This window comes from Urocampus carinirostris, chromosome 3 (assembly GCF_059441175.1).
Source record: "Urocampus carinirostris isolate Australia breed hairy pipefish chromosome 3, RoL_Ucar_1.0, whole genome shotgun sequence".
Taxonomy (NCBI): Eukaryota; Metazoa; Chordata; class Actinopteri; order Syngnathiformes; family Syngnathidae; genus Urocampus; species Urocampus carinirostris.
In genome coordinates this window covers 4,279,629-4,305,379 of record NC_142351.1, presented here as the reverse complement: position 1 = coordinate 4,305,379, position 25,751 = coordinate 4,279,629, and the positions used below count along the sequence as shown (strand labels likewise).

At 32.6% G+C, this 25,751-nt stretch overlaps 1 protein-coding gene across 2 annotated transcripts in view; it reads left to right on the top strand.

The window, feature by feature from the left end:
• Window positions 1–25,751, top strand: part of creb3l1 (cAMP responsive element binding protein 3-like 1) — a 126,965-nt gene that overhangs the window by 62,869 nt on the left and 38,345 nt on the right. The gene's annotated exons all lie outside the window — the stretch shown is intronic.

The following is a 25,751-nucleotide window of genomic DNA, read 5'->3' as shown; positions in this document are numbered from 1 at the left end:
TTGAAAGTGTTGAAAAGTGCTTGAAAGAGCTTGAAACTACTTGAAATTACTTGAAAGTACTTGAAAGTGCTTGAATTGGACTCATCTCTGATTTTTTTTTCTTTTTTCTTCGTTATTTTCTTTCTTTTGAAGGTACTTGAAAAATGGAAATCTATGCCTGAAAGTGCTTGAAAGTGCTTGAACGTGCTTGAAAGTGTTGAAAAGTGCTTGAAAGAGCTTGAAACTACTTGAAATTACTTGAAAGTACTTGAAAGTGCTTGAATTGGACTCATCTCTGATTTTTTTTTATTTTTTCTTCGTTATTTTCTTTCTTTTGAAGGTACTTGAAAAATGGAAATCTATGCCTGAAAGTGCTTCAAAGAGCTTGAAAGTGCTTCAAAAGTACTTGAAAGTGCTTGAATTGGACTCATCTCTGATTTTTTTTTCTTTTTTCTTCGTTATTTTCTTTCTTTTGAAGGTACTTGAAAAATTGAAACGTATGGCTTGAAAGTGCTTGAACGTGCTTGAAAGTGTTAAAGTGCTTGAAAGAGCTCTAAACTACTTGAAACTACTTGAAATTACTTGAAAGTACTTGAAAGTACTTGAAAGTACTTGAAAGTACTTGAAAGTACTTGAAAGTGCTTGAATTGGACCCATCTCTGATTTTTTTTTCTTTTTTCTTCCTTATTTTCTTTCTTTTGAAGGTACTTGAAAAATGGAAATCTATGCCTGAAAGTGCTTGAAAGTGCTTGAACGTGCTTGAAAGTGTTGAAAAGTGCTTGAAAGAGCTTGAAACTACTTGAAATTACTTGAAAGTACTTGAAAGTGCTTGAATTGGACTCATCTCTGATTTTTTTTTCTTTTTTCTTCGTTATTTTCTTTCTTTTGAAGGTACTTGAAAAATGGAAATCTATGCCTGAAAGTGCTTCAAAGAGCTTGAAAGTGCTTCAAAAGTACTTGAAAGTGCTTGAATTGGGCCCATCTCTGATTTTTTTTTCTTTTTTCTCCCTTATTTTCTTTCTTTTGAAGGTACTTGAAAAATTGAAACGTATGGCTTGAAAGTGCTTGAAAGTGCTTGAACGTGCTTGAAAGTGTTAAAGTGCTTGAAAGAGCTTGAAACTACTTGAAACTACTTGAAATTACTTGAAAGTACTTGAAAGTACTTGAAAGTACTTGAAAGTACTTGAAAGTGCTTGAATTGGACCCATCTCTGATTTTTTTTTCTTTTTTCTTCCTTATTTTCTTTCTTTTGAAGGTACTTGAAAAATTGAAACGTATGGCTTGAAAGTGCTTGAAAGTGCTTGAACATGCTTGAAAGTGTTAAAGTGCTTGAAAAAGCTTGAAACTACTTGAAACTACTTGAAATTACTTGAAAGTACTTGAAAGTACTTGAAAGTACTTGAAAGTACTTGAAAGTGCTTGAATTGGACCCATCTCTGATTCTTTTTCTTTTTTCTTCCTTATTTTCTTTCTTTTGAAGGTACTTGAAAAATGGAAATCTATGCCTGAAAGTGCTTGAAAGTGCTTGAAAGTGCTTGAACGTGCTTGAAAGTGTTGAAAAGTGCTTGAAAGAGCTTGAAACTACTTGAAATTACTTGAAAGTACTTGAAAGTGCTTGAATTGGACTCATCTCTGATTTTTTTTTCTTTTTTCTTCGTTATTTTCTTTCTTTTGAAGGTACTTGAAAAATGGAAATCTATGCCTGAAAGTGCTTGAAAGTGCTTGAACGTGCTTGAAAGTGTTGAAAAGTGCTTGAAAGAGCTTGAAACTACTTGAAATTACTTGAAAGTACTTGAAAGTGCTTGAATTGGACTCATCTCTGATTTTTTTTTATTTTTTCTTCGTTATTTTCTTTCTTTTGAAGGTACTTGAAAAATGGAAATCTATGCCTGAAAGTGCTTCAAAGAGCTTGAAAGTGCTTCAAAAGTACTTGAAAGTGCTTGAATTGGGCCCATCTCTGATTTTTTTTCTTTTTTCTCCCTTATTTTCTTTCTTTTGAAGGTACTTGAAAAATTGAAACGTATGGCTTGAAAGTGCTTGAAAGTGCTTGAACGTGCTTGAAAGTGTTAAAGTGCTTGAAAGAGCTTGAAACTACTTTAAATTACTTGAAAGTACTTGAAAGTACTTGAAAGTACTTGAAAGTACTTGAAAGTACTTGAAAGTACTTGAAAGTGCTTGAATTGGACCCATCTCTGATTTTTTTTTCTTTTTTCTTCCTTATTTTCTTTCTTTGAAGGTACTTGAAAAATGGAAATCTATGCCTGAAAGTGCTTCAAAGAGCTTGAAAGTGCTTCAAAAGTACTTGAAAGTGCTTGAATTGGGCCCATCTCTGATTTTTTTTTCTTTTTTCTCCCTTATTTTCTTTCTTTTGAAGGTACTTGAAAAATTGAAACGTATGGCTTGAAAGTGCTTGAAAGTGCTTGAACGTGCTTGAAAGTGTTAAAGTGCTTGAAAGAGCTTGAAACTACTTGAAACTACTTGAAAGTACTTGAAAGTACTTGAAAGTACTTGAAAGTACTTGAAAGTACTTGAAAGTGCTTGAATTGGACCCATCTCTGATTTTTTTTTCTTTTTTCTTCCTTATTTTCTTTCTTTTGAAGGTACTTGAAAAATGGAAATCTATGCCTGAAAGTGCTTGAAAGTGCTTGAAAGTGCTTGAACGTGCTTGAAAGTGTTGAAAAGTGCTTGAAAGAGCTTAAAACTACTTGAAATTACTTGAAAGTACTTGAAAGTGCTTGAATTGGACTCATCTCTGATTTTTTTTTCTTTTTTCTTCGTTATTTTCTTTCTTTTGAAGGTACTTGAAAAATTGAAACGTATGGCTTGAAAGTGCTTGAAAGTGCTTGAACGTGCTTGAAAGTGTTAAAGTGCTTGAAAGAGCTTGAAACTACTTGAAACTACTTGAAATTACTTGAAAGTACTTGAAAGTACTTGAAAGTACTTGAAAGTACTTGAAAGTGCTTGAATTGGACCCATCTCTGATTTTTTTTTCTTTTTTCTTCCTTATTTTCTTTCTCTTGAAGGTACTTGAAAAATGGAAATCTATGCCTGAAAGTGCTTGAACGTGCTTGAAAGTGTTGAAAAGTGCTTGAAAGAGCTTGAAACTACTTGAAATTACTTGAAAGTACTTGAAAGTGCTTGAATTGGACTCATCTCTGATTTTTTTTTCTTTTTTCTTCCTTATTTTCTTTCTTTGAAGGTACTTGAAAAATGGAAATCTATGCCTGAAAGTGCTTCAAAGAGCTTGAAAGTGCTTCAAAAGTACTTGAAAGTGCTTGAATTGGGCCCATCTCTGATTTTTTTTTCTTTTTTCTCCCTTATTTTCTTTCTTTTGAAGGTACTTGAAAAATTGAAACGTATGGCTTGAAAGTGCTTGAAAGTGCTTGAACGTGCTTGAAAGTGTTAAAGTGCTTGAAAGAGCTTGAAACTACTTTAAATTACTTGAAAGTACTTGAAAGTACTTGAAAGTACTTGAAAGTACTTGAAAGTACTTGAAAGTACTTGAAAGTGCTTGAATTGGACCCATCTCTGATTTTTTTTTCTTTTTTCTTCCTTATTTTCTTTCTTTGAAGGTACTTGAAAAATGGAAATCTATGCCTGAAAGTGCTTCAAAGAGCTTGAAAGTGCTTCAAAAGTACTTGAAAGTGCTTGAATTGGGCCCATCTCTGATTTTTTTTTCTTTTTTCTCCCTTATTTTCTTTCTTTTGAAGGTACTTGAAAAATTGAAACGTATGGCTTGAAAGTGCTTGAAAGTGCTTGAACGTGCTTGAAACTACTTGAAAGTACTTGAAAGTACTTGAAAGTACTTGAAAGTACTTGAAAGTGCTTGAATTGGACCCATCTCTGATTTTTTTTTCTTTTTTCTTCCTTATTTTCTTTCTTTTGAAGGTACTTGAAAAATGGAAATCTATGCCTGAAAGTGCTTGAAAGTGCTTGAAAGTGCTTGAACGTGCTTGAAAGTGTTGAAAAGTGCTTGAAAGAGCTTAAAACTACTTGAAATTACTTGAAAGTACTTGAAAGTGCTTGAATTGGACTCATCTCTGATTTTTTTTTCTTTTTTCTTCCTTATTTTCTTTCTTTTGAAGGTACTTGAAAAATGGAAATCTATGCCTGAAAGTGCTTGAAAGTGCTTGAACGTGCTTGAAAGTGTTAAAGTGCTTGAAAGAGCTTGAAACTACTTGAAACTACTTGAAATTACTTGAAAGTACTTAAAGTACTTGAAAGTACTTGAAAGTACTTGAAAGTGCTTGAATTGGACCCATCTCTGATTTTTTTTTCTTTTTTCTTCCTTATTTTCTTTCTTTTGAAGGTACTTGAAAAATGGAAATCTATGCCTGAAAGTGCTTGAAAGTGCTTGAACGTGCTTGAAAGTATTGAAAAGTGCTTGAAAGAGCTTGAAACTACTTGAAATTACTTGAAAGTACTTGAAAGTGCTTGAATTGGACTCATCTCTGATTTTTTTTTCTTTTTTCTTCCTTATTTTCTTTCTTTGAAGGTACTTGAAAAATGGAAATCTATGCCTGAAAGTGCTTCAAAGAGCTTGAAAGTGCTTCAAAAGTACTTGAAAGTGCTTGAATTGGGCCCATCTCTGATTTTTTTTTCTTTTTTCTCCCTTATTTTCTTTCTTTTGAAGGTACTTGAAAAATTGAAACGTATGGCTTGAAAGTGCTTGAAAGTGCTTGAACATGCTTGAAAGTGTTAAAGTGCTTGAAAGAGCTTGAAACTACTTGAAACTACTTGAAAGTACTTGAAAGTACTTGAAAGTACTTGAAAGTACTTGAAAGTACTTGAAAGTACTTGAAAGTACTTGAAAGTGCTTGAATTGGACCCATCTCTGATTTTTTTTCTTTTTTCTTCCTTATTTTCTTTCTTTTGAAGGTACTTGAAAAATGGAAATCTATGCCTGAAAGTGCTTGAAAGTGCTTGAAAGTGCTTGAACGTGCTTGAAAGTGTTGAAAAGTGCTTGAAAGAGCTTGAAACTACTTGAAATTACTTGAAAGTACTTGAAAGTGCTTGAATTGGACTCATCTCTGATTTTTTTTTCTTTTTTCTTCGTTATTTTCTTTCTTTTGAAGGTACTTGAAAAATGGAAATCTATGCCTGAAAGTGCTTCAAAGAGCTTGAAAGTGCTTCAAAACTACTTGAAAGTGCTTGAATTGGGCCCATCTCAGATTTTTTTTTTCTTTTTTCTCCCTTATTTTCTTTCTTTTGAAGGTACTTGAAAAATTGAAACGTATGGCTTGAAAGTGCTTGAAAGTGCTTGAACGTGCTTGAAAGTGTTAAAGTGCTTGAAAGAGCTTGAAACTACTTGAAATTACTTGAAAGTACTTAAAAGTTTTTGAAAGTACTTGAAAGTACTTGAATGTACTTGAAAGTACTTGAAAGTGCTTGAATTGGACCCATCTCTGATTTTTTTTTCTTTTTTCTTCCTTATTTTCTTTCTTTTGAAGGTACTTGAAAAATGGAAATCTATGCCTGAAAGTGCTTGAAAGTGCTTGAACGTGCTTGAAAGTGTTGAAAAGTGCTTGAAAGAGCTTGAAACTACTTGAAATTACTTGAAAGTACTTGAAAGTGCTTGAATTGGACTCATCTCTGATTTTTTTTTCTTTTTTCTTCGTTATTTTCTTTCTTTTAAAGGTACTTGAAAAATTGAAACGTATGGCTTGAAAGTGCTTGAAAGTGCTTGAACATGCTTGAAAGTGTTAAAGTGCTTGAAAGAGCTTGAAACTACTTGAAACTACTTGAAAGTACTTGAAAGTACTTGAAAGTACTTGAAAGTGCTTGAATTGGACCCATCTCTGATTTTTTTTCTTTTTTCTTCCTTATTTTCTTTCTTTTGAAGGTACTTGAAAAATGGAAATCTATGCCTGAAAGTGCTTGAAAGTGCTTGAAAGTGCTTGAACGTGCTTGAAAGTGTTGAAAAGTGCTTGAAAGAGCTTGAAACTACTTGAAATTACTTGAAAGTACTTGAAAGTGCCTGAATTGGACTCATCTGATTTTTTTTTCTTTTTTCTTTGTTATTTTCTTTCTTTTGAAGGTACTTGAAAAATTGAAACGTATGGCTTGAAAGTGCTTGAAAGTGCTTGAACGTGCTTGAAAGTGTTAAAGTGCTTGAAAGAGCTTGAAACTACTTGAAACTACTTGAAATTACTTGAAAGTACTTGAAAGTACTTGAAAGTACTTGAAAGTACTTGAAAGTGCTTGAATTGGACCCATCTCTGTTTTTTTTTTCTTTTTTCTTCCTTATTTTCTTTCTTTTGAAGGTACTTGAAAAATGGAAATCTATGCCTGAAAGTGCTTGAAAGTGCTTGAACGTGCTTGAAAGTGTTGAAAAGTGCTTGAAAGAGCTTGATACCACTTGAAATTACTTGAAAGTACTTGAAAGTGCTTGAATTGGACTCATCTCTGATTTTTTTTTCTTTTTTCTTCGTTATTTTCTTTCTTTTGAAGGTACTTGAGAAATGGAAATCTATGCCTGAAAGTGCTTCAAAGAGCTTGAAAGTGCTTCAAAAGTACTTGAAAGTGCTTGAATTGGGCCCATCTCTGATTTTTTTTTCTTTTTTCTCCCTTATTTTCTTTCTTTTGAAGGTACTTGAAAAATTGAAACGTATGGCTTGAAAGTGCTTGAAAGTGCTTGAACGTGCTTGAAAGTGTTAAAGTGCTTGAAAGAGCTTGAAACTACTTTAAATTACTTGAAAGTACTTGAAAGTACTTGAAAGTACTTGAAAGTACTTGAAAGTACTTGAAAGTGCTTGAATTGGACCCATCTCTGATTTTTTTTTCTTTTTTCTCCCTTATTTTCTTTCTTTTGAAGGTACTTGAAAAATTGAAACGTATGGCTTGAAAGTGCTTGAAAGTGCTTGAACGTGCTTGAAAGTGTTAAAGTGCTTGAAAGAGCTTGAAACTACTTGAAACTACTTGAAATTACTTGAAAGTACTTGAAAGTACTTGAAAGTACTTGAAAGTACTTGAAAGTGCTTGAATTGGACCCATCTCTGATTTTTTTTTATTTTTTCTTCCTTATTTTCTTTCTTTTGAAGGTACTTGAAAAATTGAAACGTATGGCTTGAAAGTGCTTGAACGTGCTTGAAAGTGTTAAAGTGCTTGAAAGAGCTTGAAACTACTTTAAATTACTTGAAAGTACTTGAAAGTACTTGAAAGTACTTGAAAGTACTTGAAAGTACTTGAAAGTGCTTGAATTGGACCCATCTCTGATTTTTTTTTCTTTTTTCTCCCTTATTTTCTTTCTTTTGAAGGTACTTGAAAAATTGAAACGTATGGCTTGAAAGTGCTTGAAAGTGCTTGAACGTGCTTGAAAGTGTTAAAGTGCTTGAAAGAGCTTGAAACTACTTGAAACTACTTGAAATTACTTGAAAGTACTTGAAAGTACTTGAAAGTACTTGAAAGTACTTGAAAGTACTTGAAAATGCTTGAATTGGACCCATCTCTGATTTTTTTTCATTTTTCTTCCTTATTTTCTTTCTTTTGAAGGTACTTGAAAAATGGAAATCTATGCCTGAAAGTGCTTGAAAGTGCTTGAAAGTGCTTGAACGTGCTTGAAAGTGTTGAAAAGTGCTTGAAAGAGCTTGAAACTACTTGAAATTACTTGAAAGTACTTGAAAGTGCTTGAATTGGACTCATCTCTGATTTTATTTTCTTTTTTCTTCGTTATTTTCTTTCTTTTGAAGGTACTTGAAAAATTGAAACGTATGGCTTGAAAGTGCTTGAAAGTGCTTGAACGTGCTTGAAAGTGTTAAAGTGCTTGAAAGAGCTTGAAACTACTTGAAACTACTTGAAATTACTTGAAACTACTTGAAATTACTTGAAAGTACTTGAAAGTACTTGAAAGTACTTGAAAGTACTTGAAAGTGCTTGAATTGGACCCATCTCTGATTTTTTTTTCTTTTTTCTTCCTTATTTTCTTTCTTTTGAAGGTACTTGAAAAATGGAAATCTATGCCTGAAAGTGCTTGAAAGTGCTTGAACGTGCTTGAAAGTGTTGAAAAGTGCTTGAAAGAGCTTGAAACTACTTGAAATTACTTGAAAGTACTTGAAAGTGCTTGAATTGGACTCATCTCTGATTTTTTTTTCTTTTTTCTTCGTTATTTTCTTTCTTTTGAAGGTACTTGAAAAATGGAAATCTATGCCTGAAAGTGCTTCAAAGAGCTTGAGAGTGCTTCAAAAGTACTTGAAAGTGCTTGAATTGGGCCCATCTCTGATTTTTTTTTCTTTTTTCTCCCTTATTTTCTTTCTTTTGAAGGTACTTGAAAAATTGAAACGTATGGCTTGAAAGTGCTTGAACGTGCTTGAAAGTGTTAAAGTGCTTGAAAGAGCTTGAAACTACTTGAAATTACTTGAAAGTACTTGAAAGTACTTGAAAGTACTTGAATGTACTTGAAAGTACTTGAAAGTGCTTGAATTGGACCCATCTCTGATTTTTTTTTCTTTTTTCTTCCTTATTTTCTTTCTTTTGAAGGTACTTGAAAAATGGAAATCTATGCCTGAAAGTGCTTGAAAGTGCTTGAACGTGCTTGAAAGTGTTGAAAAGTGCTTGAAAGAGCTTGAAACTACTTGAAATTACTTGAAAGTACTTGAAAGTGCTTGAATTGGACTCATCTCTGATTTTTTTTTCTTTTTTCTTCGTTATTTTCTTTCTTTTGAAGGTACTTGAAAAATTGAAACGTATGGCTTGAAAGTGCTTGAACGTGCTTGAAAGTGTTAAAGTGCTTGAAAGAGCTCTAAACTACTTGAAACTACTTGAAATTACTTGAAAGTACTTGAAAGTACTTGAAAGTACTTGAAAGTACTTGAAAGTGCTTGAATTGGACCCATCTCTGATTTTTTTTTCTTTTTTCTTCCTTATTTTCTTTCTTTTGAAGGTACTTGAAAAATGGAAATCTATGCCTGAAAGTGCTTGAAAGTGCTTGAAAGTGCTTGAACGTGCTTGAAAGTGTTGAAAAGTGCTTGAAAGAGCTTGATACCACTTGAAATTACTTGAAAGTACTTGAAAGTGCTTGAATTGGACTCATCTCTGATTTTTTTTTATTTTTTCTTCGTTATTTTCTTTCTTTTGAAGGTACTTGAGAAATGGAAATCTATGCCTGAAAGTGCTTCAAAGAGCTTGAAAGTGCTTCAAAAGTACTTGAAAGTGCTTGAATTGGGCCCATCTCTGATTTTTTTTTCTTTTTTCTCCCTTATTTTCTTTCTTTTGAAGGTACTTGAAAAATTGAAACGTATGGCTTGAAAGTGCTTGAAAGTGCTTGAACGTGCTTGAAAGTGTTAAAGTGCTTGAAAGAGCTTGAAACTACTTTAAATTACTTGAAAGTACTTGAAAGTACTTGAAAGTACTTGAAAGTACTTGAAAGTACTTGAAAGTGCTTGAATTGGACCCATCTCTGATTTTTTTTTCTTTTTTCTCCCTTATTTTCTTTCTTTTGAAGGTACTTGAAAAATTGAAACGTATGGCTTGAAAGTGCTTGAAAGTGCTTGAACGTGCTTGAAAGTGTTAAAGTGCTTGAAAGAGCTTGAAACTACTTGAAACTACTTGAAATTACTTGAAAGTACTTGAAAGTACTTGAAAGTACTTGAAACTACTTGAAAGTGCTTGAATTGGACCCATCTCTGATTTTTTTTCTTTTTTCTTCCTTATTTTCTTTCTTTTGAAGGTACTTGAAAAATGGAAATCTATGCCTGAAAGTGCTTGAAAGTGCTTGAAAGTGCTTGAACGTGCTTGAAAGTGTTGAAAAGTGCTTGAAAGAGCTTGAAACTACTTGAAATTACTTGAAAGTACTTGAAAGTGCTTGAATTGGACTCATCTCTGATTTTTTTTTCTTTTTTCTTCCTTATTTTCTTTCTTTGAAGGTACTTGAAAAATGGAAATCTATGCCTGAAAGTGCTTCAAAGAGCTTGAAAGTGCTTCAAAAGTACTTGAAAGTGCTTGAATTGGGCCCATCTCTGATTTTTTTTTCTTTTTTCTCCCTTATTTTCTTTCTTTTGAAGGTACTTGAAAAATTGAAACGTATGGCTTGAAAGTGCTTGAAAGTGCTTGAACATGCTTGAAAGTGTTAAAGTGCTTGAAAGAGCTTGAAACTACTTGAAACTACTTGAAAGTACTTGAAAGTACTTGAAAGTACTTGAAAGTACTTGAAAGTACTTGAAAGTACTTGAAAGTGCTTGAATTGGACCCATCTCTGATTTTTTTTCTTTTTTCTTCCTTATTTTCTTTCTTTTGAAGGTACTTGAAAAATGGAAATCTATGCCTGAAAGTGCTTGAAAGTGCTTGAAAGTGCTTGAACGTGCTTGAAAGTGTTGAAAAGTGCTTGAAAGAGCTTGAAACTACTTGAAATTACTTGAAAGTACTTGAAAGTGCTTGAATTGGACTCATCTCTGATTTTTTTTTCTTTTTTCTTCGTTATTTTCTTTCTTTTGAAGGTACTTGAAAAATGGAAATCTATGCCTGAAAGTGCTTCAAAGAGCTTGAAAGTGCTTCAAAAGTACTTGAAAGTGCTTGAATTGGGCCCATCTCTGATTTTTTTTTCTTTTTTCTCCCTTATTTTCTTTCTTTTGAAGGTACTTGAAAAATTGAAACGTATGGCTTGAAAGTGCTTGAAAGTGCTTGAACGTGCTTGAAAGTGTTAAAGTGCTTGAAAGAGCTTGAAACTACTTGAAATTACTTGAAAGTACTTGAAAGTACTTGAAAGTACTTGAATGTACTTGAATGTACTTGAAAGTACTTGAAAGTGCTTGAATTGGACCCATCTCTGATTTTTTTTCTTTTTTCTTCCTTATTTTCTTTCTTTTGAAGGTACTTGAAAAATGGAAATCTATGCCTGAAAGTGCTTGAAAGTGCTTGAACGTGCTTGAAAGTGTTGAAAAGTGCTTGAAAGAGCTTGAAACTACTTGAAATTACTTGAAAGTACTTGAAAGTGCTTGAATTGGACTCATCTCTGATTTTTTTTTCTTTTTTCTTCGTTATTTTCTTTCTTTTGAAGGTACTTGAAAAATTGAAACGTATGGCTTGAAAGTGCTTGAAAGTGCTTGAACGTGCTTGAAAGTGTTAAAGTGCTTGAAAGAGCTCTAAACTACTTGAAACTACTTGAAATTACTTGAAAGTACTTGAAAGTACTTGAAAGTACTTGAAAGTACTTGAAAGTGCTTGAATTGGACCCATCTCTGATTTTTTTTTCTTTTTTCTTCCTTATTTTCTTTCTTTTGAAGGTACTTGAAAAATGGAAATCTATGCCTGAAAGTGCTTGAAAGTGCTTGAAAGTGCTTGAACGTGCTTGAAAGTGTTGAAAAGTGCTTGAAAGAGCTTGAAACTACTTGAAATTACTTGAAAGTACTTGAAAGTGCTTGAATTGGACTCATCTGATTTTTTTTTCTTTTTTCTTTGTTATTTTCTTTCTTTTGAAGGTACTTGAAAAATTGAAACGTATGGCTTGAAAGTGCTTGAAAGTGCTTGAACGTGCTTGAAAGTGTTAAAGTGCTTGAAAGAGCTTGAAACTACTTGAAACTACTTGAAATTACTTGAAAGTACTTGAAAGTACTTGAAAGTACTTGAAAGTACTTGAAAGTGCTTGAATTGGACCCATCTCTGATTTTTTTTTCTTTTTTTTCCTTATTTTCTTTCTTTTGAAGGTACTTGAAAAATGGAAATCTATGCCTGAAAGTGCTTGAAAGTGCTTGAACGTGCTTGAAAGTGTTGAAAAGTGCTTGAAAGAGCTTGATACCACTTGAAATTACTTGAAAGTACTTGAAAGTGCTTGAATTGGACTCATCTCTGATTTTTTTTTCTTTTTTCTTCGTTATTTTCTTTCTTTTGAAGGTACTTGAGAAATGGAAATCTATGCCTGAAAGTGCTTCAAAGAGCTTGAAAGTGCTTCAAAAGTACTTGAAAGTGCTTGAATTGGGCCCATCTCTGATTTTTTTTTCTTTTTTCTCCCTTATTTTCTTTCTTTTGAGGGTACTTGAAAAATTGAAACGTATGGCTTGAAAGTGCTTGAACGTGCTTGAAAGTGTTAAAGTGCTTGAAAGAGCTTGAAACTACTTTAAATTACTTGAAAGTACTTGAAAGTACTTGAAAGTACTTGAAAGTACTTGAAAGTGCTTGAATTGGACCCATCTCTGATTTTTTTTTCTTTTTTCTCCCTTATTTTCTTTCTTTTGAAGGTACTTGAAAAATTGAAACGTATGGCTTGAAAGTGCTTGAAAGTGCTTGAACGTGCTTGAAAGTGTTAAAGTGCTTGAAAGAGCTTGAAACTACTTGAAACTACTTGAAATTACTTGAAAGTACTTGAAAGTACTTGAAAGTACTTTAAAGTACTTGAAAGTACTTGAAAATGCTTGAATTGGACCCATCTCTGATTTTTTTTCATTTTTCTTCCTTATTTTCTTTCTTTTGAAGGTACTTGAAAAATGGAAATCTATGCCTGAAAGTGCTTGAAAGTGCTTGAAAGTGCTTGAACGTGCTTGAAAGTGTTGAAAAGTGCTTGAAAGAGCTTGAAACTACTTGAAATTACTTGAAAGTACTTGAAAGTGCTTGAATTGGACTCATCTCTGATTTTATTTTCTTTTTTCTTCGTTATTTTCTTTCTTTTGAAGGTACTTGAAAAATTGAAACGTATGGCTTGAAAGTGCTTGAAAGTGCTTGAACGTGCTTGAAAGTGTTAAAGTGCTTGAAAGAGCTTGAAACTACTTGAAACTACTTGAAATTACTTGAAACTACTTGAAATTACTTGAAAGTACTTGAAAGTACTTGAAAGTACTTGAAAGTACTTGAAAGTGCTTGAATTGGACCCATCTCTGATTTTTTTTTCTTTTTTCTTCCTTATTTTCTTTCTTTTGAAGGTACTTGAAAAATGGAAATCTATGCCTGAAAGTGCTTGAAAGTGCTTGAACGTGCTTGAAAGTGTTGAAAAGTGCTTGAAAGAGCTTGAAACTACTTGAAATTACTTGAAAGTACTTGAAAGTGCTTGAATTGGACTCATCTCTGATTTTTTTTTCTTTTTTCTTCGTTATTTTCTTTCTTTTGAAGGTACTTGAAAAATGGAAATCTATGCCTGAAAGTGCTTCAAAGAGCTTGAGAGTGCTTCAAAAGTACTTGAAAGTGCTTGAATTGGGCCCATCTCTGATTTTTTTTTCTTTTTTCTCCCTTATTTTCTTTCTTTTGAAGGTACTTGAAAAATTGAAACGTATGGCTTGAAAGTGCTTGAAAGTGCTTGAACGTGCTTGAAAGTGTTAAAGTGCTTGAAAGAGCTTGAAACTACTTGAAATTACTTGAAAGTACTTGAAAGTACTTGAAAGTACTTGAATGTACTTGAAAGTACTTGAAAGTGCTTGAATTGGACCCATCTCTGATTTTTTTTTCTTTTTTCTTCCTTATTTTCTCTCTTTTGAAGGTACTTGAAAAATGGAAATCTATGCCTGAAAGTGCTTGAAAGTGCTTGAACGTGCTTGAAAGTGTTGAAAAGTGCTTGAAAGAGCTTGAAACTACTTGAAATTACTTGAAAGTACTTGAAAGTGCTTGAATTGGACTCATCTCTGATTTTTTTTTCTTTTTTCTTCGTTATTTTCTTTCTTTTGAAGGTACTTGAAAAATTGAAACGTATGGCTTGAAAGTGCTTGAACGTGCTTGAAAGTGTTAAAGTGCTTGAAAGAGCTCTAAACTACTTGAAACTACTTGAAATTACTTGAAAGTACTTGAAAGTACTTGAAAGTACTTGAAAGTACTTGAAAGTACTTGAAAGTACTTGAAAGTACTTGAAAGTGCTTGAATTGGACCCATCTCTGATTTTTTTTTCTTTTTTCTTCCTTATTTTCTTTCTTTTGAAGGTACTTGAAAAATGGAAATCTATGCCTGAAAGTGCTTGAAAGTGCTTGAAAGTGCTTGAACGTGCTTGAAAGTGTTGAAAAGTGCTTGAAAGAGCTTGAAACTACTTGAAATTACTTGAAAGTACTTGAAAGTGCTTGAATTGGACTCATCTCTGATTTTTTTTTCTTTTTTCTTCGTTATTTTCTTTCTTTTGAAGGTACTTGAAAAATGGAAATCTATGCCTGAAAGTGCTTCAAAGAGCTTGAAAGTGCTTCAAAAGTACTTGAAAGTGCTTGAATTGGGCCCATCTCTGATTTTTTTTTCTTTTTTCTCCCTTATTTTCTTTCTTTTGAAGGTACTTGAAAAATTGAAACGTATGGCTTGAAAGTGCTTGAAAGTGCTTGAACATGCTTGAAAGTGTTAAAGTGCTTGAAAGAGCTTGAAACTACTTGAAACTACTTGAAATTACTTGAAAGTACTTGAAAGTACTTGAAAGTACTTGAAAGTACTTGAAAGTGCTTGAATTGGACCCATCTCTGATTTTTTTTCTTTTTTCTTCCTTATTTTCTTTCTTTTGAAGGTACTTGAAAAATGGAAATCTATGCCTGAAAGTGCTTGAAAGTGCTTGAAAGTGATTGAACGTGCTTGAAAGTGTTGAAAAGTGCTTGAAAGAGCTTGAAACTACTTGAAATTACTTGAAAGTACTTGAAAGTGCTTGAATTGGACTCATCTCTGATTTTTTTTTCTTTTTTCTTCGTTATTTTCTTTCTTTTGAAGGTACTTGAAAAATGGAAATCTATGCCTGAAAGTGCTTGAAAGTGCTTGAACGTGCTTGAAAGTGTTGAAAAGTGCTTGAAAGAGCTTGAAACTACTTGAAACTACTTGAAATTACTTGAAACTACTTGAAATTACTTGAAAGTACTTGAAAGTACTTGAAAGTACTTGAAAGTACTTGAAAGTACTTGAAAGTACTTGAAAGTGCTTGAATTGGACCCATCTCTGATTTTTTTTTCTTTTTTCTTCCTTATTTTCTTTCTTTTGAAGGTACTTGAAAAATGGAAATCTATGCCTGAAAGTGCTTGAAAGTGCTTGAACGTGCTTGAAAGTGTTGAAAAGTGCTTGAAAGAGCTTGAAACTACTTGAAATTACTTGAAAGTACTTGAAAGTGCTTGAATTGGACTCATCTCTGATTTTTTTTTCTTTTTTCTTCGTTATTTTCTTTCTTTTGAAGGTACTTGAAAAATGGAAATCTATGCCTGAAAGTGCTTCAAAGAGCTTGAGAGTGCTTCAAAAGTACTTGAAAGTGCTTGAATTGGGCCCATCTCTGATTTTTTTTTCTTTTTTCTCCCTTATTTTCTTTCTTTTGAAGGTACTTGAAAAATTGAAACGTATGGCTTGAAAGTGCTTGAAAGTGCTTGAACGTGCTTGAAAGTGTTAAAGTGCTTGAAAGAGCTTGAAACTACTTTAAATTACTTGAAAGTACTTGAAAGTACTTGAAAGTACTTGAAAGTACTTGAAAGTACTTGAAAGTGCTTGAATTGGACTCATCTCTGATTTTTTTTTCTTTTTTCTTCGTTATTTTCTTTCTTTTGAAGGTACTTGAAAAATGGAAATCTATGCCTGAAAGTGCTTCAAAGAGCTTGAAAGTGCTTCAAAAGTACTTGAAAGTGCTTGAATTGGGCCCATCTCTGATTTTTTTTTCTTTTTTCTCCCTTATTTTCTTTCTTTTGAAGGTACTTGAAAAATTGAAACGTATGGCTTGAAAGTGCTTGAAAGTGCTTGAACGTGCTTGAAAGTGTTAAAGTGCTTGAAAGAGCTTGAAACTACTTGAAACTACTTGAAATTACTTGAAAGTACTTGAAAGTACTTGAAAGTACTTGAAAGTACTTGAAAGTACTTGAAAGTGCTTGAATTGGACCCATCTCTGATTTTTTTTTCTTTTTTCTTCCTTATTTTCTTTCTTTTGAAGGTACTTGAAAAATTGAAACGTATGGCTTGAAAGTGCTTGAAAGTGCTTGAACATGCTTGAAAGTGTTAAAGTGCTTGAAAGAGCTTGAAACTACTTGAAACTACTTGAAATTACTTGAAAGTACTTGAAAGTACTTGAAAGTACTTGAAAGTACTTGAAAGTACTTGAAAGTGCTTGAATTGGACCCATCTCTGATTTTTTTTCTTTTTTCTTCCTTATTTTCTTTCTTTTGAAGGTACTTGAAAAATGGAAATCTATGCCTGAAAGTGCTTGAAAGTGCTTGAAAGTGATTGAACGTGCTTGAAAGTGTTGAAAAGTGCTTGAAAGAGCTTGAAACTACTTGAAATTACTTGAAAGTACTTGAAAGTGCTTGAATTGGACTCATCTCTGATTTTTTTTTCTTTTTTCTTCGTTATTTTCTTTCTTTTGAAGGTACTTGAAAAATGGAAATCTATGCCTGAAAGTGCTTGAAAGTGCTTGAACGTGCTTGAAAGTGTTGAAAAGTGCTTGAAAGAGCTTGAAACTACTTGAAACTACTTGAATTTACTTGAAACTACTTGAAATTACTTGAAAGTACTTGAAAGTACTTGAAAGTACTTGAAAGTACTTGAAAGTACTTGAAAGTGCTTGAATTGGACCCATCTCTGATTTTTTTTCTTTTTTCTTCCTTATTTTCTTTCTTTTGAAGGTACTTGAAAAATGGAAATCTATGCCTGAAAGTGCTTGAAAGTGCTTGAACGTGCTTGAAAGTGTTGAAAAGTGCTTGAAAGAGCTTGAAACTACTTGAAATTACTTGAAAGTACTTGAAAGTGCTTGAATTGGACTCATCTCTGATTTTTTTTTCTTTTTTCTTCGTTATTTTCTTTCTTTTGAAGGTACTTGAAAAATGGAAATCTATGCCTGAAAGTGCTTCAAAGAGCTTGAGAGTGCTTCAAAAGTACTTGAAAGTGCTTGAATTGGGCCCATCTCTGATTTTTTTTTCTTTTTTCTCCCTTATTTTCTTTCTTTTGAAGGTACTTGAAAAATTGAAACGTATGGCTTGAAAGTGCTTGAAAGTGCTTGAACGTGCTTGAAAGTGTTAAAGTGCTTGAAAGAGCTTGAAACTACTTGAAACTACTTGAAAGTACTTGAAAGTACTTGAAAGTACTTGAAAGTACTTGAAAGTGCTTGAATTGGACCCATCTCTGATTTTTTTTTCTTTTTTCTTCCTTATTTTCTTTCTTTTGAAGGTACTTGAAAAATGGAAATCTATGCCTGAAAGTGCTTGAAAGTGCTTGAAAGTGCTTGAACGTGCTTGAAAGTGTTGAAAAGTGCTTGAAAGAGCTTAAAACTACTTGAAATTACTTGAAAGTACTTGAAAGTGCTTGAATTGGACTCATCTGATTTTTTTTTTCTTTTTTCTTCGTTATTTTCTTTCTTTTGAAGGTACTTGAAAAATTGAAACGTATGGCTTGAAAGTGCTTGAAAGTGCTTGAACGTGCTTGAAAGTGTTAAAGTGCTTGAAAGAGCTTGAAACTACTTGAAACTACTTGAAATTACTTGAAAGTACTTGAAAGTACTTGAAAGTACTTGAAAGTACTTGAAAGTGCTTGAATTGGACCCATCTCTGATTTTTTTTTCTTTTTTCTTCCTTATTTTCTTTCTTTTGAAGGTACTTGAAAAATGGAAATCTATGCCTGAAAGTGCTTGAAAGTGCTTGAACGTGCTTGAAAGTATTGAAAAGTGCTTGAAAGAGCTTGAAACTACTTGAAATTACTTGAAAGTACTTGAAAGTGCTTGAATTGGACTCATCTCTGATTTTTTTTTCTTTTTTCTTCCTTATTTTCTTTCTTTGAAGGTACTTGAAAAATGGAAATCTATGCCTGAAAGTGCTTCAAAGAGCTTGAAAGTGCTTCAAAAGTACTTGAAAGTGCTTGAATTGGGCCCATCTCTGATTTTTTTTTCTTTTTTCTCCCTTATTTTCTCTCTTTTGAAGGTACTTGAAAAATTGAAACGTATGGCTTGAAAGTGCTTGAAAGTGCTTGAACATGCTTGAAAGTGTTAAAGTGCTTGAAAGAGCTTGAAACTACTTGAAACTACTTGAAAGTACTTGAAAGTACTTGAAAGTACTTGAAAGTACTTGAAAGTGCTTGAATTGGACCCATCTCTGATTTTTTTTCTTTTTTCTTCCTTATTTTCTTTCTTTTGAAGGTACTTGAAAAATGGAAATCTATGCCTGAAAGTGCTTGAAAGTGCTTGAAAGTGCTTGAACGTGCTTGAAAGTGTTGAAAAGTGCTTGAAAGAGCTTGAAACTACTTGAAATTACTTGAAAGTACTTGAAAGTGCTTGAATTGGACTCATCTCTGATTTTATTTTCTTTTTTCTTCGTTATTTTCTTTCTTTTGAAGGTACTTGAAAAATTGAAACGTATGGCTTGAAAGTGCTTGAAAGTGCTTGAACGTGCTTGAAAGTGTTAAAGTGCTTGAAAGAGCTTGAAACTACTTGAAACTACTTGAAATTACTTGAAACTACTTGAAATTACTTGAAAGTACTTGAAAGTACTTGAAAGTACTTGAAAGTACTTGAAAGTGCTTGAATTGGACCCATCTCTGATTTTTTTTTCTTTTTTCTTCCTTATTTTCTTTCTTTTGAAGGTACTTGAAAAATGGAAATCTATGCCTGAAAGTGCTTGAAAGTGCTTGAACGTGCTTGAAAGTGTTGAAAAGTGCTTGAAAGAGCTTGAAACTACTTGAAATTACTTGAAAGTACTTGAAAGTGCTTGAATTGGACTCATCTCTGATTTTTTTTTCTTTTTTCTTCCTTATTTTCTTTCTTTTGAAGGTACTTGAAAAATGGAAATCTATGCCTGAAAGTGCTTCAAAGAGCTTGAGAGTGCTTCAAAAGTACTTGAAAGTGCTTGAATTGGGCCCATCTCTGATTTTTTTTTCTTTTTTCTCCCTTATTTTCTTTCTTTTGAAGGTACTTGAAAAATTGAAACGTATGGCTTGAAAGTGCTTGAAAGTGCTTGAACGTGCTTGAAAGTGTTAAAGTGCTTGAAAGAGCTTGAAACTACTTGAAATTACTTGAAAGTACTTGAAAGTACTTGAAAGTACTTGAATGTACTTGAAAGTACTTGAAAGTGCTTGAATTGGACCCATCTCTGATTTTTTTTTCTTTTTTCTTCCTTATTTTCTCTCTTTTGAAGGTACTTGAAAAATGGAAATCTATGCCTGAAAGTGCTTGAAAGTGCTTGAACGTGCTTGAAAGTGTTGAAAAGTGCTTGAAAGAGCTTGAAACTACTTGAAATTACTTGAAAGTACTTGAAAGTGCTTGAATTGGACTCATCTCTGATTTTTTTTTCTTTTTTCTTCGTTATTTTCTTTCTTTTGAAGGTACTTGAAAAATTGAAACGTATGGCTTGAAAGTGCTTGAACGTGCTTGAAAGTGTTAAAGTGCTTGAAAGAGCTCTAAACTACTTGAAACTACTTGAAATTACTTGAAAGTACTTGAAAGTACTTGAAAGTACTTGAAAGTACTTGAAAGTACTTGAAAGTACTTGAAAGTACTTGAAAGTGCTTGAATTGGACCCATCTCTGATTTTTTTTTCTTTTTTCTTCCTTATTTTCTTTCTTTTGAAGGTACTTGAAAAATGGAAATCTATGCCTGAAAGTGCTTGAAAGTGCTTGAAAGTGCTTGAACGTGCTTGAAAGTGTTGAAAAGTGCTTGAAAGAGCTTGAAACTACTTGAAATTACTTGAAAGTACTTGAAAGTGCTTGAATTGGACTCATCTCTGATTTTTTTTTCTTTTTTCTTCGTTATTTTCTTTCTTTTGAAGGTACTTGAAAAATGGAAATCTATGCCTGAAAGTGCTTCAAAGAGCTTGAAAGTGCTTCAAAAGTACTTGAAAGTGCTTGAATTGGGCCCATCTCTGATTTTTTTTTCTTTTTTCTCCCTTATTTTCTTTCTTTTGAAGGTACTTGAAAAATTGAAACGTATGGCTTGAAAGTGCTTGAAAGTGCTTGAACATGCTTGAAAGTGTTAAAGTGCTTGAAAGAGCTTGAAACTACTTGAAACTACTTGAAATTACTTGAAAGTACTTGAAAGTACTTGAAAGTACTTGAAAGTACTTGAAAGTGCTTGAATTGGACCCATCTCTGATTTTTTTTCTTTTTTCTTCCTTATTTTCTTTCTTTTGAAGGTACTTGAAAAATGGAAATCTATGCCTGAAAGTGCTTGAAAGTGCTTGAAAGTGATTGAACGTGCTTGAAAGTGTTGAAAAGTGCTTGAAAGAGCTTGAAACTACTTGAAATTACTTGAAAGTACTTGAAAGTGCTTGAATTGGACTCATCTCTGATTTTTTTTTCTTTTTTCTTCGTTATTTTCTTTCTTTTGAAGGTACTTGAAAAATGGAAATCTATGCCTGAAAGTGCTTGAAAGTGCTTGAACGTGCTTGAAAGTGTTGAAAAGTGCTTGAAAGAGCTTGAAACTACTTGAAACTACTTGAAATTACTTGAAACTACTTGAAATTACTTGAAAGTACTTGAAAGTACTTGAAAGTACTTGAAAGTACTTGAAAGTACTTGAAAGTACTTGAAAGTGCTTGAATTGGACCCATCTCTGATTTTTTTTTCTTTTTTCTTCCTTATTTTCTTTCTTTTGAAGGTACTTGAAAAATGGAAATCTATGCCTGAAAGTGCTTGAAAGTGCTTGAACGTGCTTGAAAGTGTTGAAAAGTGCTTGAAAGAGCTTGAAACTACTTGAAATTACTTGAAAGTACTTGAAAGTGCTTGAATTGGACTCATCTCTGATTTTTTTTTCTTTTTTCTTCGTTATTTTCTTTCTTTTGAAGGTACTTGAAAAATGGAAATCTATGCCTGAAAGTGCTTCAAAGAGCTTGAGAGTGCTTCAAAAGTACTTGAAAGTGCTTGAATTGGGCCCATCTCTGATTTTTTTTTCTTTTTTCTCCCTTATTTTCTTTCTTTTGAAGGTACTTGAAAAATTGAAACGTATGGCTTGAAAGTGCTTGAAAGTGCTTGAACGTGCTTGAAAGTGTTAAAGTGCTTGAAAGAGCTTGAAACTACTTTAAATTACTTGAAAGTACTTGAAAGTACTTGAAAGTACTTGAAAGTACTTGAAAGTACTTGAAAGTGCTTGAATTGGACTCATCTCTGATTTTTTTTTCTTTTTTCTTCGTTATTTTCTTTCTTTTGAAGGTACTTGAAAAATGGAAATCTATGCCTGAAAGTGCTTCAAAGAGCTTGAAAGTGCTTCAAAAGTACTTGAAAGTGCTTGAATTGGGCCCATCTCTGATTTTTTTTTCTTTTTTCTCCCTTATTTTCTTTCTTTTGAAGGTACTTGAAAAATTGAAACGTATGGCTTGAAAGTGCTTGAAAGTGCTTGAACGTGCTTGAAAGTGTTAAAGTGCTTGAAAGAGCTTGAAACTACTTGAAACTACTTGAAATTACTTGAAAGTACTTGAAAGTACTTGAAAGTACTTGAAAGTACTTGAAAGTACTTGAAAGTGCTTGAATTGGACCCATCTCTGATTTTTTTTTCTTTTTTCTTCCTTATTTTCTTTCTTTTGAAGGTACTTGAAAAATTGAAACGTATGGCTTGAAAGTGCTTGAAAGTGCTTGAACATGCTTGAAAGTGTTAAAGTGCTTGAAAGAGCTTGAAACTACTTGAAACTACTTGAAATTACTTGAAAGTACTTGAAAGTACTTGAAAGTACTTGAAAGTACTTGAAAGTACTTGAAAGTGCTTGAATTGGACCCATCTCTGATTTTTTTTCTTTTTTCTTCCTTATTTTCTTTCTTTTGAAGGTACTTGAAAAATGGAAATCTATGCCTGAAAGTGCTTGAAAGTGCTTGAAAGTGATTGAACGTGCTTGAAAGTGTTGAAAAGTGCTTGAAAGAGCTTGAAACTACTTGAAATTACTTGAAAGTACTTGAAAGTGCTTGAATTGGACTCATCTCTGATTTTTTTTTCTTTTTTCTTCGTTATTTTCTTTCTTTTGAAGGTACTTGAAAAATGGAAATCTATGCCTGAAAGTGCTTGAAAGTGCTTGAACGTGCTTGAAAGTGTTGAAAAGTGCTTGAAAGAGCTTGAAACTACTTGAAACTACTTGAATTTACTTGAAACTACTTGAAATTACTTGAAAGTACTTGAAAGTACTTGAAAGTACTTGAAAGTACTTGAAAGTACTTGAAAGTGCTTGAATTGGACCCATCTCTGATTTTTTTTCTTTTTTCTTCCTTATTTTCTTTCTTTTGAAGGTACTTGAAAAATGGAAATCTATGCCTGAAAGTGCTTGAAAGTGCTTGAACGTGCTTGAAAGTGTTGAAAAGTGCTTGAAAGAGCTTGAAACTACTTGAAATTACTTGAAAGTACTTGAAAGTGCTTGAATTGGACTCATCTCTGATTTTTTTTTCTTTTTTCTTCGTTATTTTCTTTCTTTTGAAGGTACTTGAAAAATGGAAATCTATGCCTGAAAGTGCTTCAAAGAGCTTGAGAGTGCTTCAAAAGTACTTGAAAGTGCTTGAATTGGGCCCATCTCTGATTTTTTTTTCTTTTTTCTCCCTTATTTTCTTTCTTTTGAAGGTACTTGAAAAATTGAAACGTATGGCTTGAAAGTGCTTGAAAGTGCTTGAACGTGCTTGAAAGTGTTAAAGTGCTTGAAAGAGCTTGAAACTACTTGAAACTACTTGAAAGTACTTGAAAGTACTTGAAAGTACTTGAAAGTACTTGAAAGTGCTTGAATTGGACCCATCTCTGATTTTTTTTTCTTTTTTCTTCCTTATTTTCTTTCTTTTGAAGGTACTTGAAAAATGGAAATCTATGCCTGAAAGTGCTTGAAAGTGCTTGAAAGTGCTTGAACGTGCTTGAAAGTGTTGAAAAGTGCTTGAAAGAGCTTAAAACTACTTGAAATTACTTGAAAGTACTTGAAAGTGCTTGAATTGGACTCATCTGATTTTTTTTTTCTTTTTTCTTCGTTATTTTCTTTCTTTTGAAGGTACTTGAAAAATTGAAACGTATGGCTTGAAAGTGCTTGAAAGTGCTTGAACGTGCTTGAAAGTGTTAAAGTGCTTGAAAGAGCTTGAAACTACTTGAAACTACTTGAAATTACTTGAAAGTACTTGAAAGTACTTGAAAGTACTTGAAAGTACTTGAAAGTGCTTGAATTGGACCCATCTCTGATTTTTTTTTCTTTTTTCTTCCTTATTTTCTTTCTTTTGAAGGTACTTGAAAAATGGAAATCTATGCCTGAAAGTGCTTGAAAGTGCTTGAACGTGCTTGAAAGTATTGAAAAGTGCTTGAAAGAGCTTGAAACTACTTGAAATTACTTGAAAGTACTTGAAAGTGCTTGAATTGGACTCATCTCTGATTTTTTTTTCTTTTTTCTTCCTTATTTTCTTTCTTTGAAGGTACTTGAAAAATGGAAATCTATGCCTGAAAGTGCTTCAAAGAGCTTGAAAGTGCTTCAAAAGTACTTGAAAGTGCTTGAATTGGGCCCATCTCTGATTTTTTTTTCTTTTTTCTCCCTTATTTTCTCTCTTTTGAAGGTACTTGAAAAATTGAAACGTATGGCTTGAAAGTGCTTGAAAGTGCTTGAACATGCTTGAAAGTGTTAAAGTGCTTGAAAGAGCTTGAAACTACTTGAAACTACTTGAAAGTACTTGAAAGTACTTGAAAGTACTTGAAAGTACTTGAAAGTGCTTGAATTGGACCCATCTCTGATTTTTTTTCTTTTTTCTTCCTTATTTTCTTTCTTTTGAAGGTACTTGAAAAATGGAAATCTATGCCTGAAAGTGCTTGAAAGTGCTTGAAAGTGCTTGAACGTGCTTGAAAGTGTTGAAAAGTGCTTGAAAGAGCTTGAAACTACTTGAAATTACTTGAAAGTACTTGAAAGTGCTTGAATTGGACTCATCTCTGATTTTATTTTCTTTTTTCTTCGTTATTTTCTTTCTTTTGAAGGTACTTGAAAAATTGAAACGTATGGCTTGAAAGTGCTTGAAAGTGCTTGAACGTGCTTGAAAGTGTTAAAGTGCTTGAAAGAGCTTGAAACTACTTGAAACTACTTGAAATTACTTGAAACTACTTGAAATTACTTGAAAGTACTTGAAAGTACTTGAAAGTACTTGAAAGTACTTGAAAGTGCTTGAATTGGACCCATCTCTGATTTTTTTTTCTTTTTTCTTCCTTATTTTCTTTCTTTTGAAGGTACTTGAAAAATGGAAATCTATGCCTGAAAGTGCTTGAAAGTGCTTGAACGTGCTTGAAAGTGTTGAAAAGTGCTTGAAAGAGCTTGAAACTACTTGAAATTACTTGAAAGTACTTGAAAGTGCTTGAATTGGACTCATCTCTGATTTTTTTTTCTTTTTTCTTCCTTATTTTCTTTCTTTTGAAGGTACTTGAAAAATGGAAATCTATGCCTGAAAGTGCTTCAAAGAGCTTGAAAGTGCTTCAAAAGTACTTGAAAGTGCTTGAATTGGGCCCATCTCTGATTTTTTTTTCTTTTTTCTCCCTTATTTTCTTTCTTTTGAAGGTACTTGAAAAATTGAAACGTATGGCTTGAAAGTGCTTGAAAGTGCTTGAACGTGCTTGAAAGTGTTAAAGTGCTTGAAAGAGCTTGAAACTACTTGAAATTACTTGAAAGTACTTGAAAGTACTTGAAAGTACTTGAATGTACTTGAAAGTACTTGAAAGTGCTTGAATTGGACCCATCTCTGATTTTTTTTTCTTTTTTCTTCCTTATTTTCTTTCTTTTGAAGGTACTTGAAAAATGGAAATCTATGCCTGAAAGTGCTTGAAAGTGCTTGAACGTGCTTGAAAGTGTTGAAAAGTGCTTGAAAGAGCTTGAAACTACTTGAAATTACTTGAAAGTACTTGAAAGTGCTTGAATTGGACTCATCTCTGATTTTTTTTTCTTTTTTCTTCGTTATTTTCTTTCTTTTGAAGGTACTTGAAAAATTGAAACGTATGGCTTGAAAGTGCTTGAACGTGCTTGAAAGTGTTAAAGTGCTTGAAAGAGCTCTAAACTACTTCAAACTACTTGAAATTACTTGAAAGTACTTGAAAGTACTTGAAAGTACTTGAAAGTACTTGAAAGTGCTTGAATTGGACCCATCTCTGATTTTTTTTTCTTTTTTCTTCCTTATTTTCTTTCTTTTGAAGGTACTTGAAAAATGGAAATCTATGCCTGAAAGTGCTTGAAAGTGCTTGAAAGTGCTTGAACGTGCTTGAAAGTGTTGAAAAGTGCTTGAAAGAGCTTGAAACTACTTGAAATTACTTGAAAGTACTTGAAAGTGCTTGAATTGGACTCATCTCTGATTTTTTTTTCTTTTTTCTTTGTTATTTTCTTTCTTTTGAAGGTACTTGAAAAATTGAAACGTATGGCTTGAAAGTGCTTGAAAGTGCTTGAACGTGCTTGAAAGTGTTAAAGTGCTTGAAAGAGCTTGAAACTACTTGAAACTACTTGAAAGTACTTGAAAGTACTTGAAAGTACTTGAAAGTACTTGAAAGTGCTTGAATTGGACCCATCTCTGATTTTTTTTTCTTTTTTCTTCCTTATTTTCTTTCTTTTGAAGGTACTTGAAAAATGGAAATCTATGCCTGAAAGTGCTTGAAAGTGCTTGAACGTGCTTGAAAGTGTTGAAAAGTGCTTGAAAGAGCTTGATACCACTTGAAATTACTTGAAAGTACTTGAAAGTGCTTGAATTGGACTCATCTCTGATTTTTTTTTCTTTTTTCTTCGTTATTTTCTTTCTTTTGAAGGTACTTGAGAAATGGAAATCTATGCCTGAAAGTGCTTCAAAGAGCTTGAAAGTGCTTCAAAAGTACTTGAAAGTGCTTGAATTGGGCCCATCTCTGATTTTTTTTTCTTTTTTCTCCCTTATTTTCTTTCTTTTGAAGGTACTTGAAAAATGAAAATGTATACTTGAAAGTGCTTGAAAGTGCTTGAAAGTCCTTGAATTGTGCCAAACTCTGATTTTTTTTCTCTTTTTCTTCTTCTTTT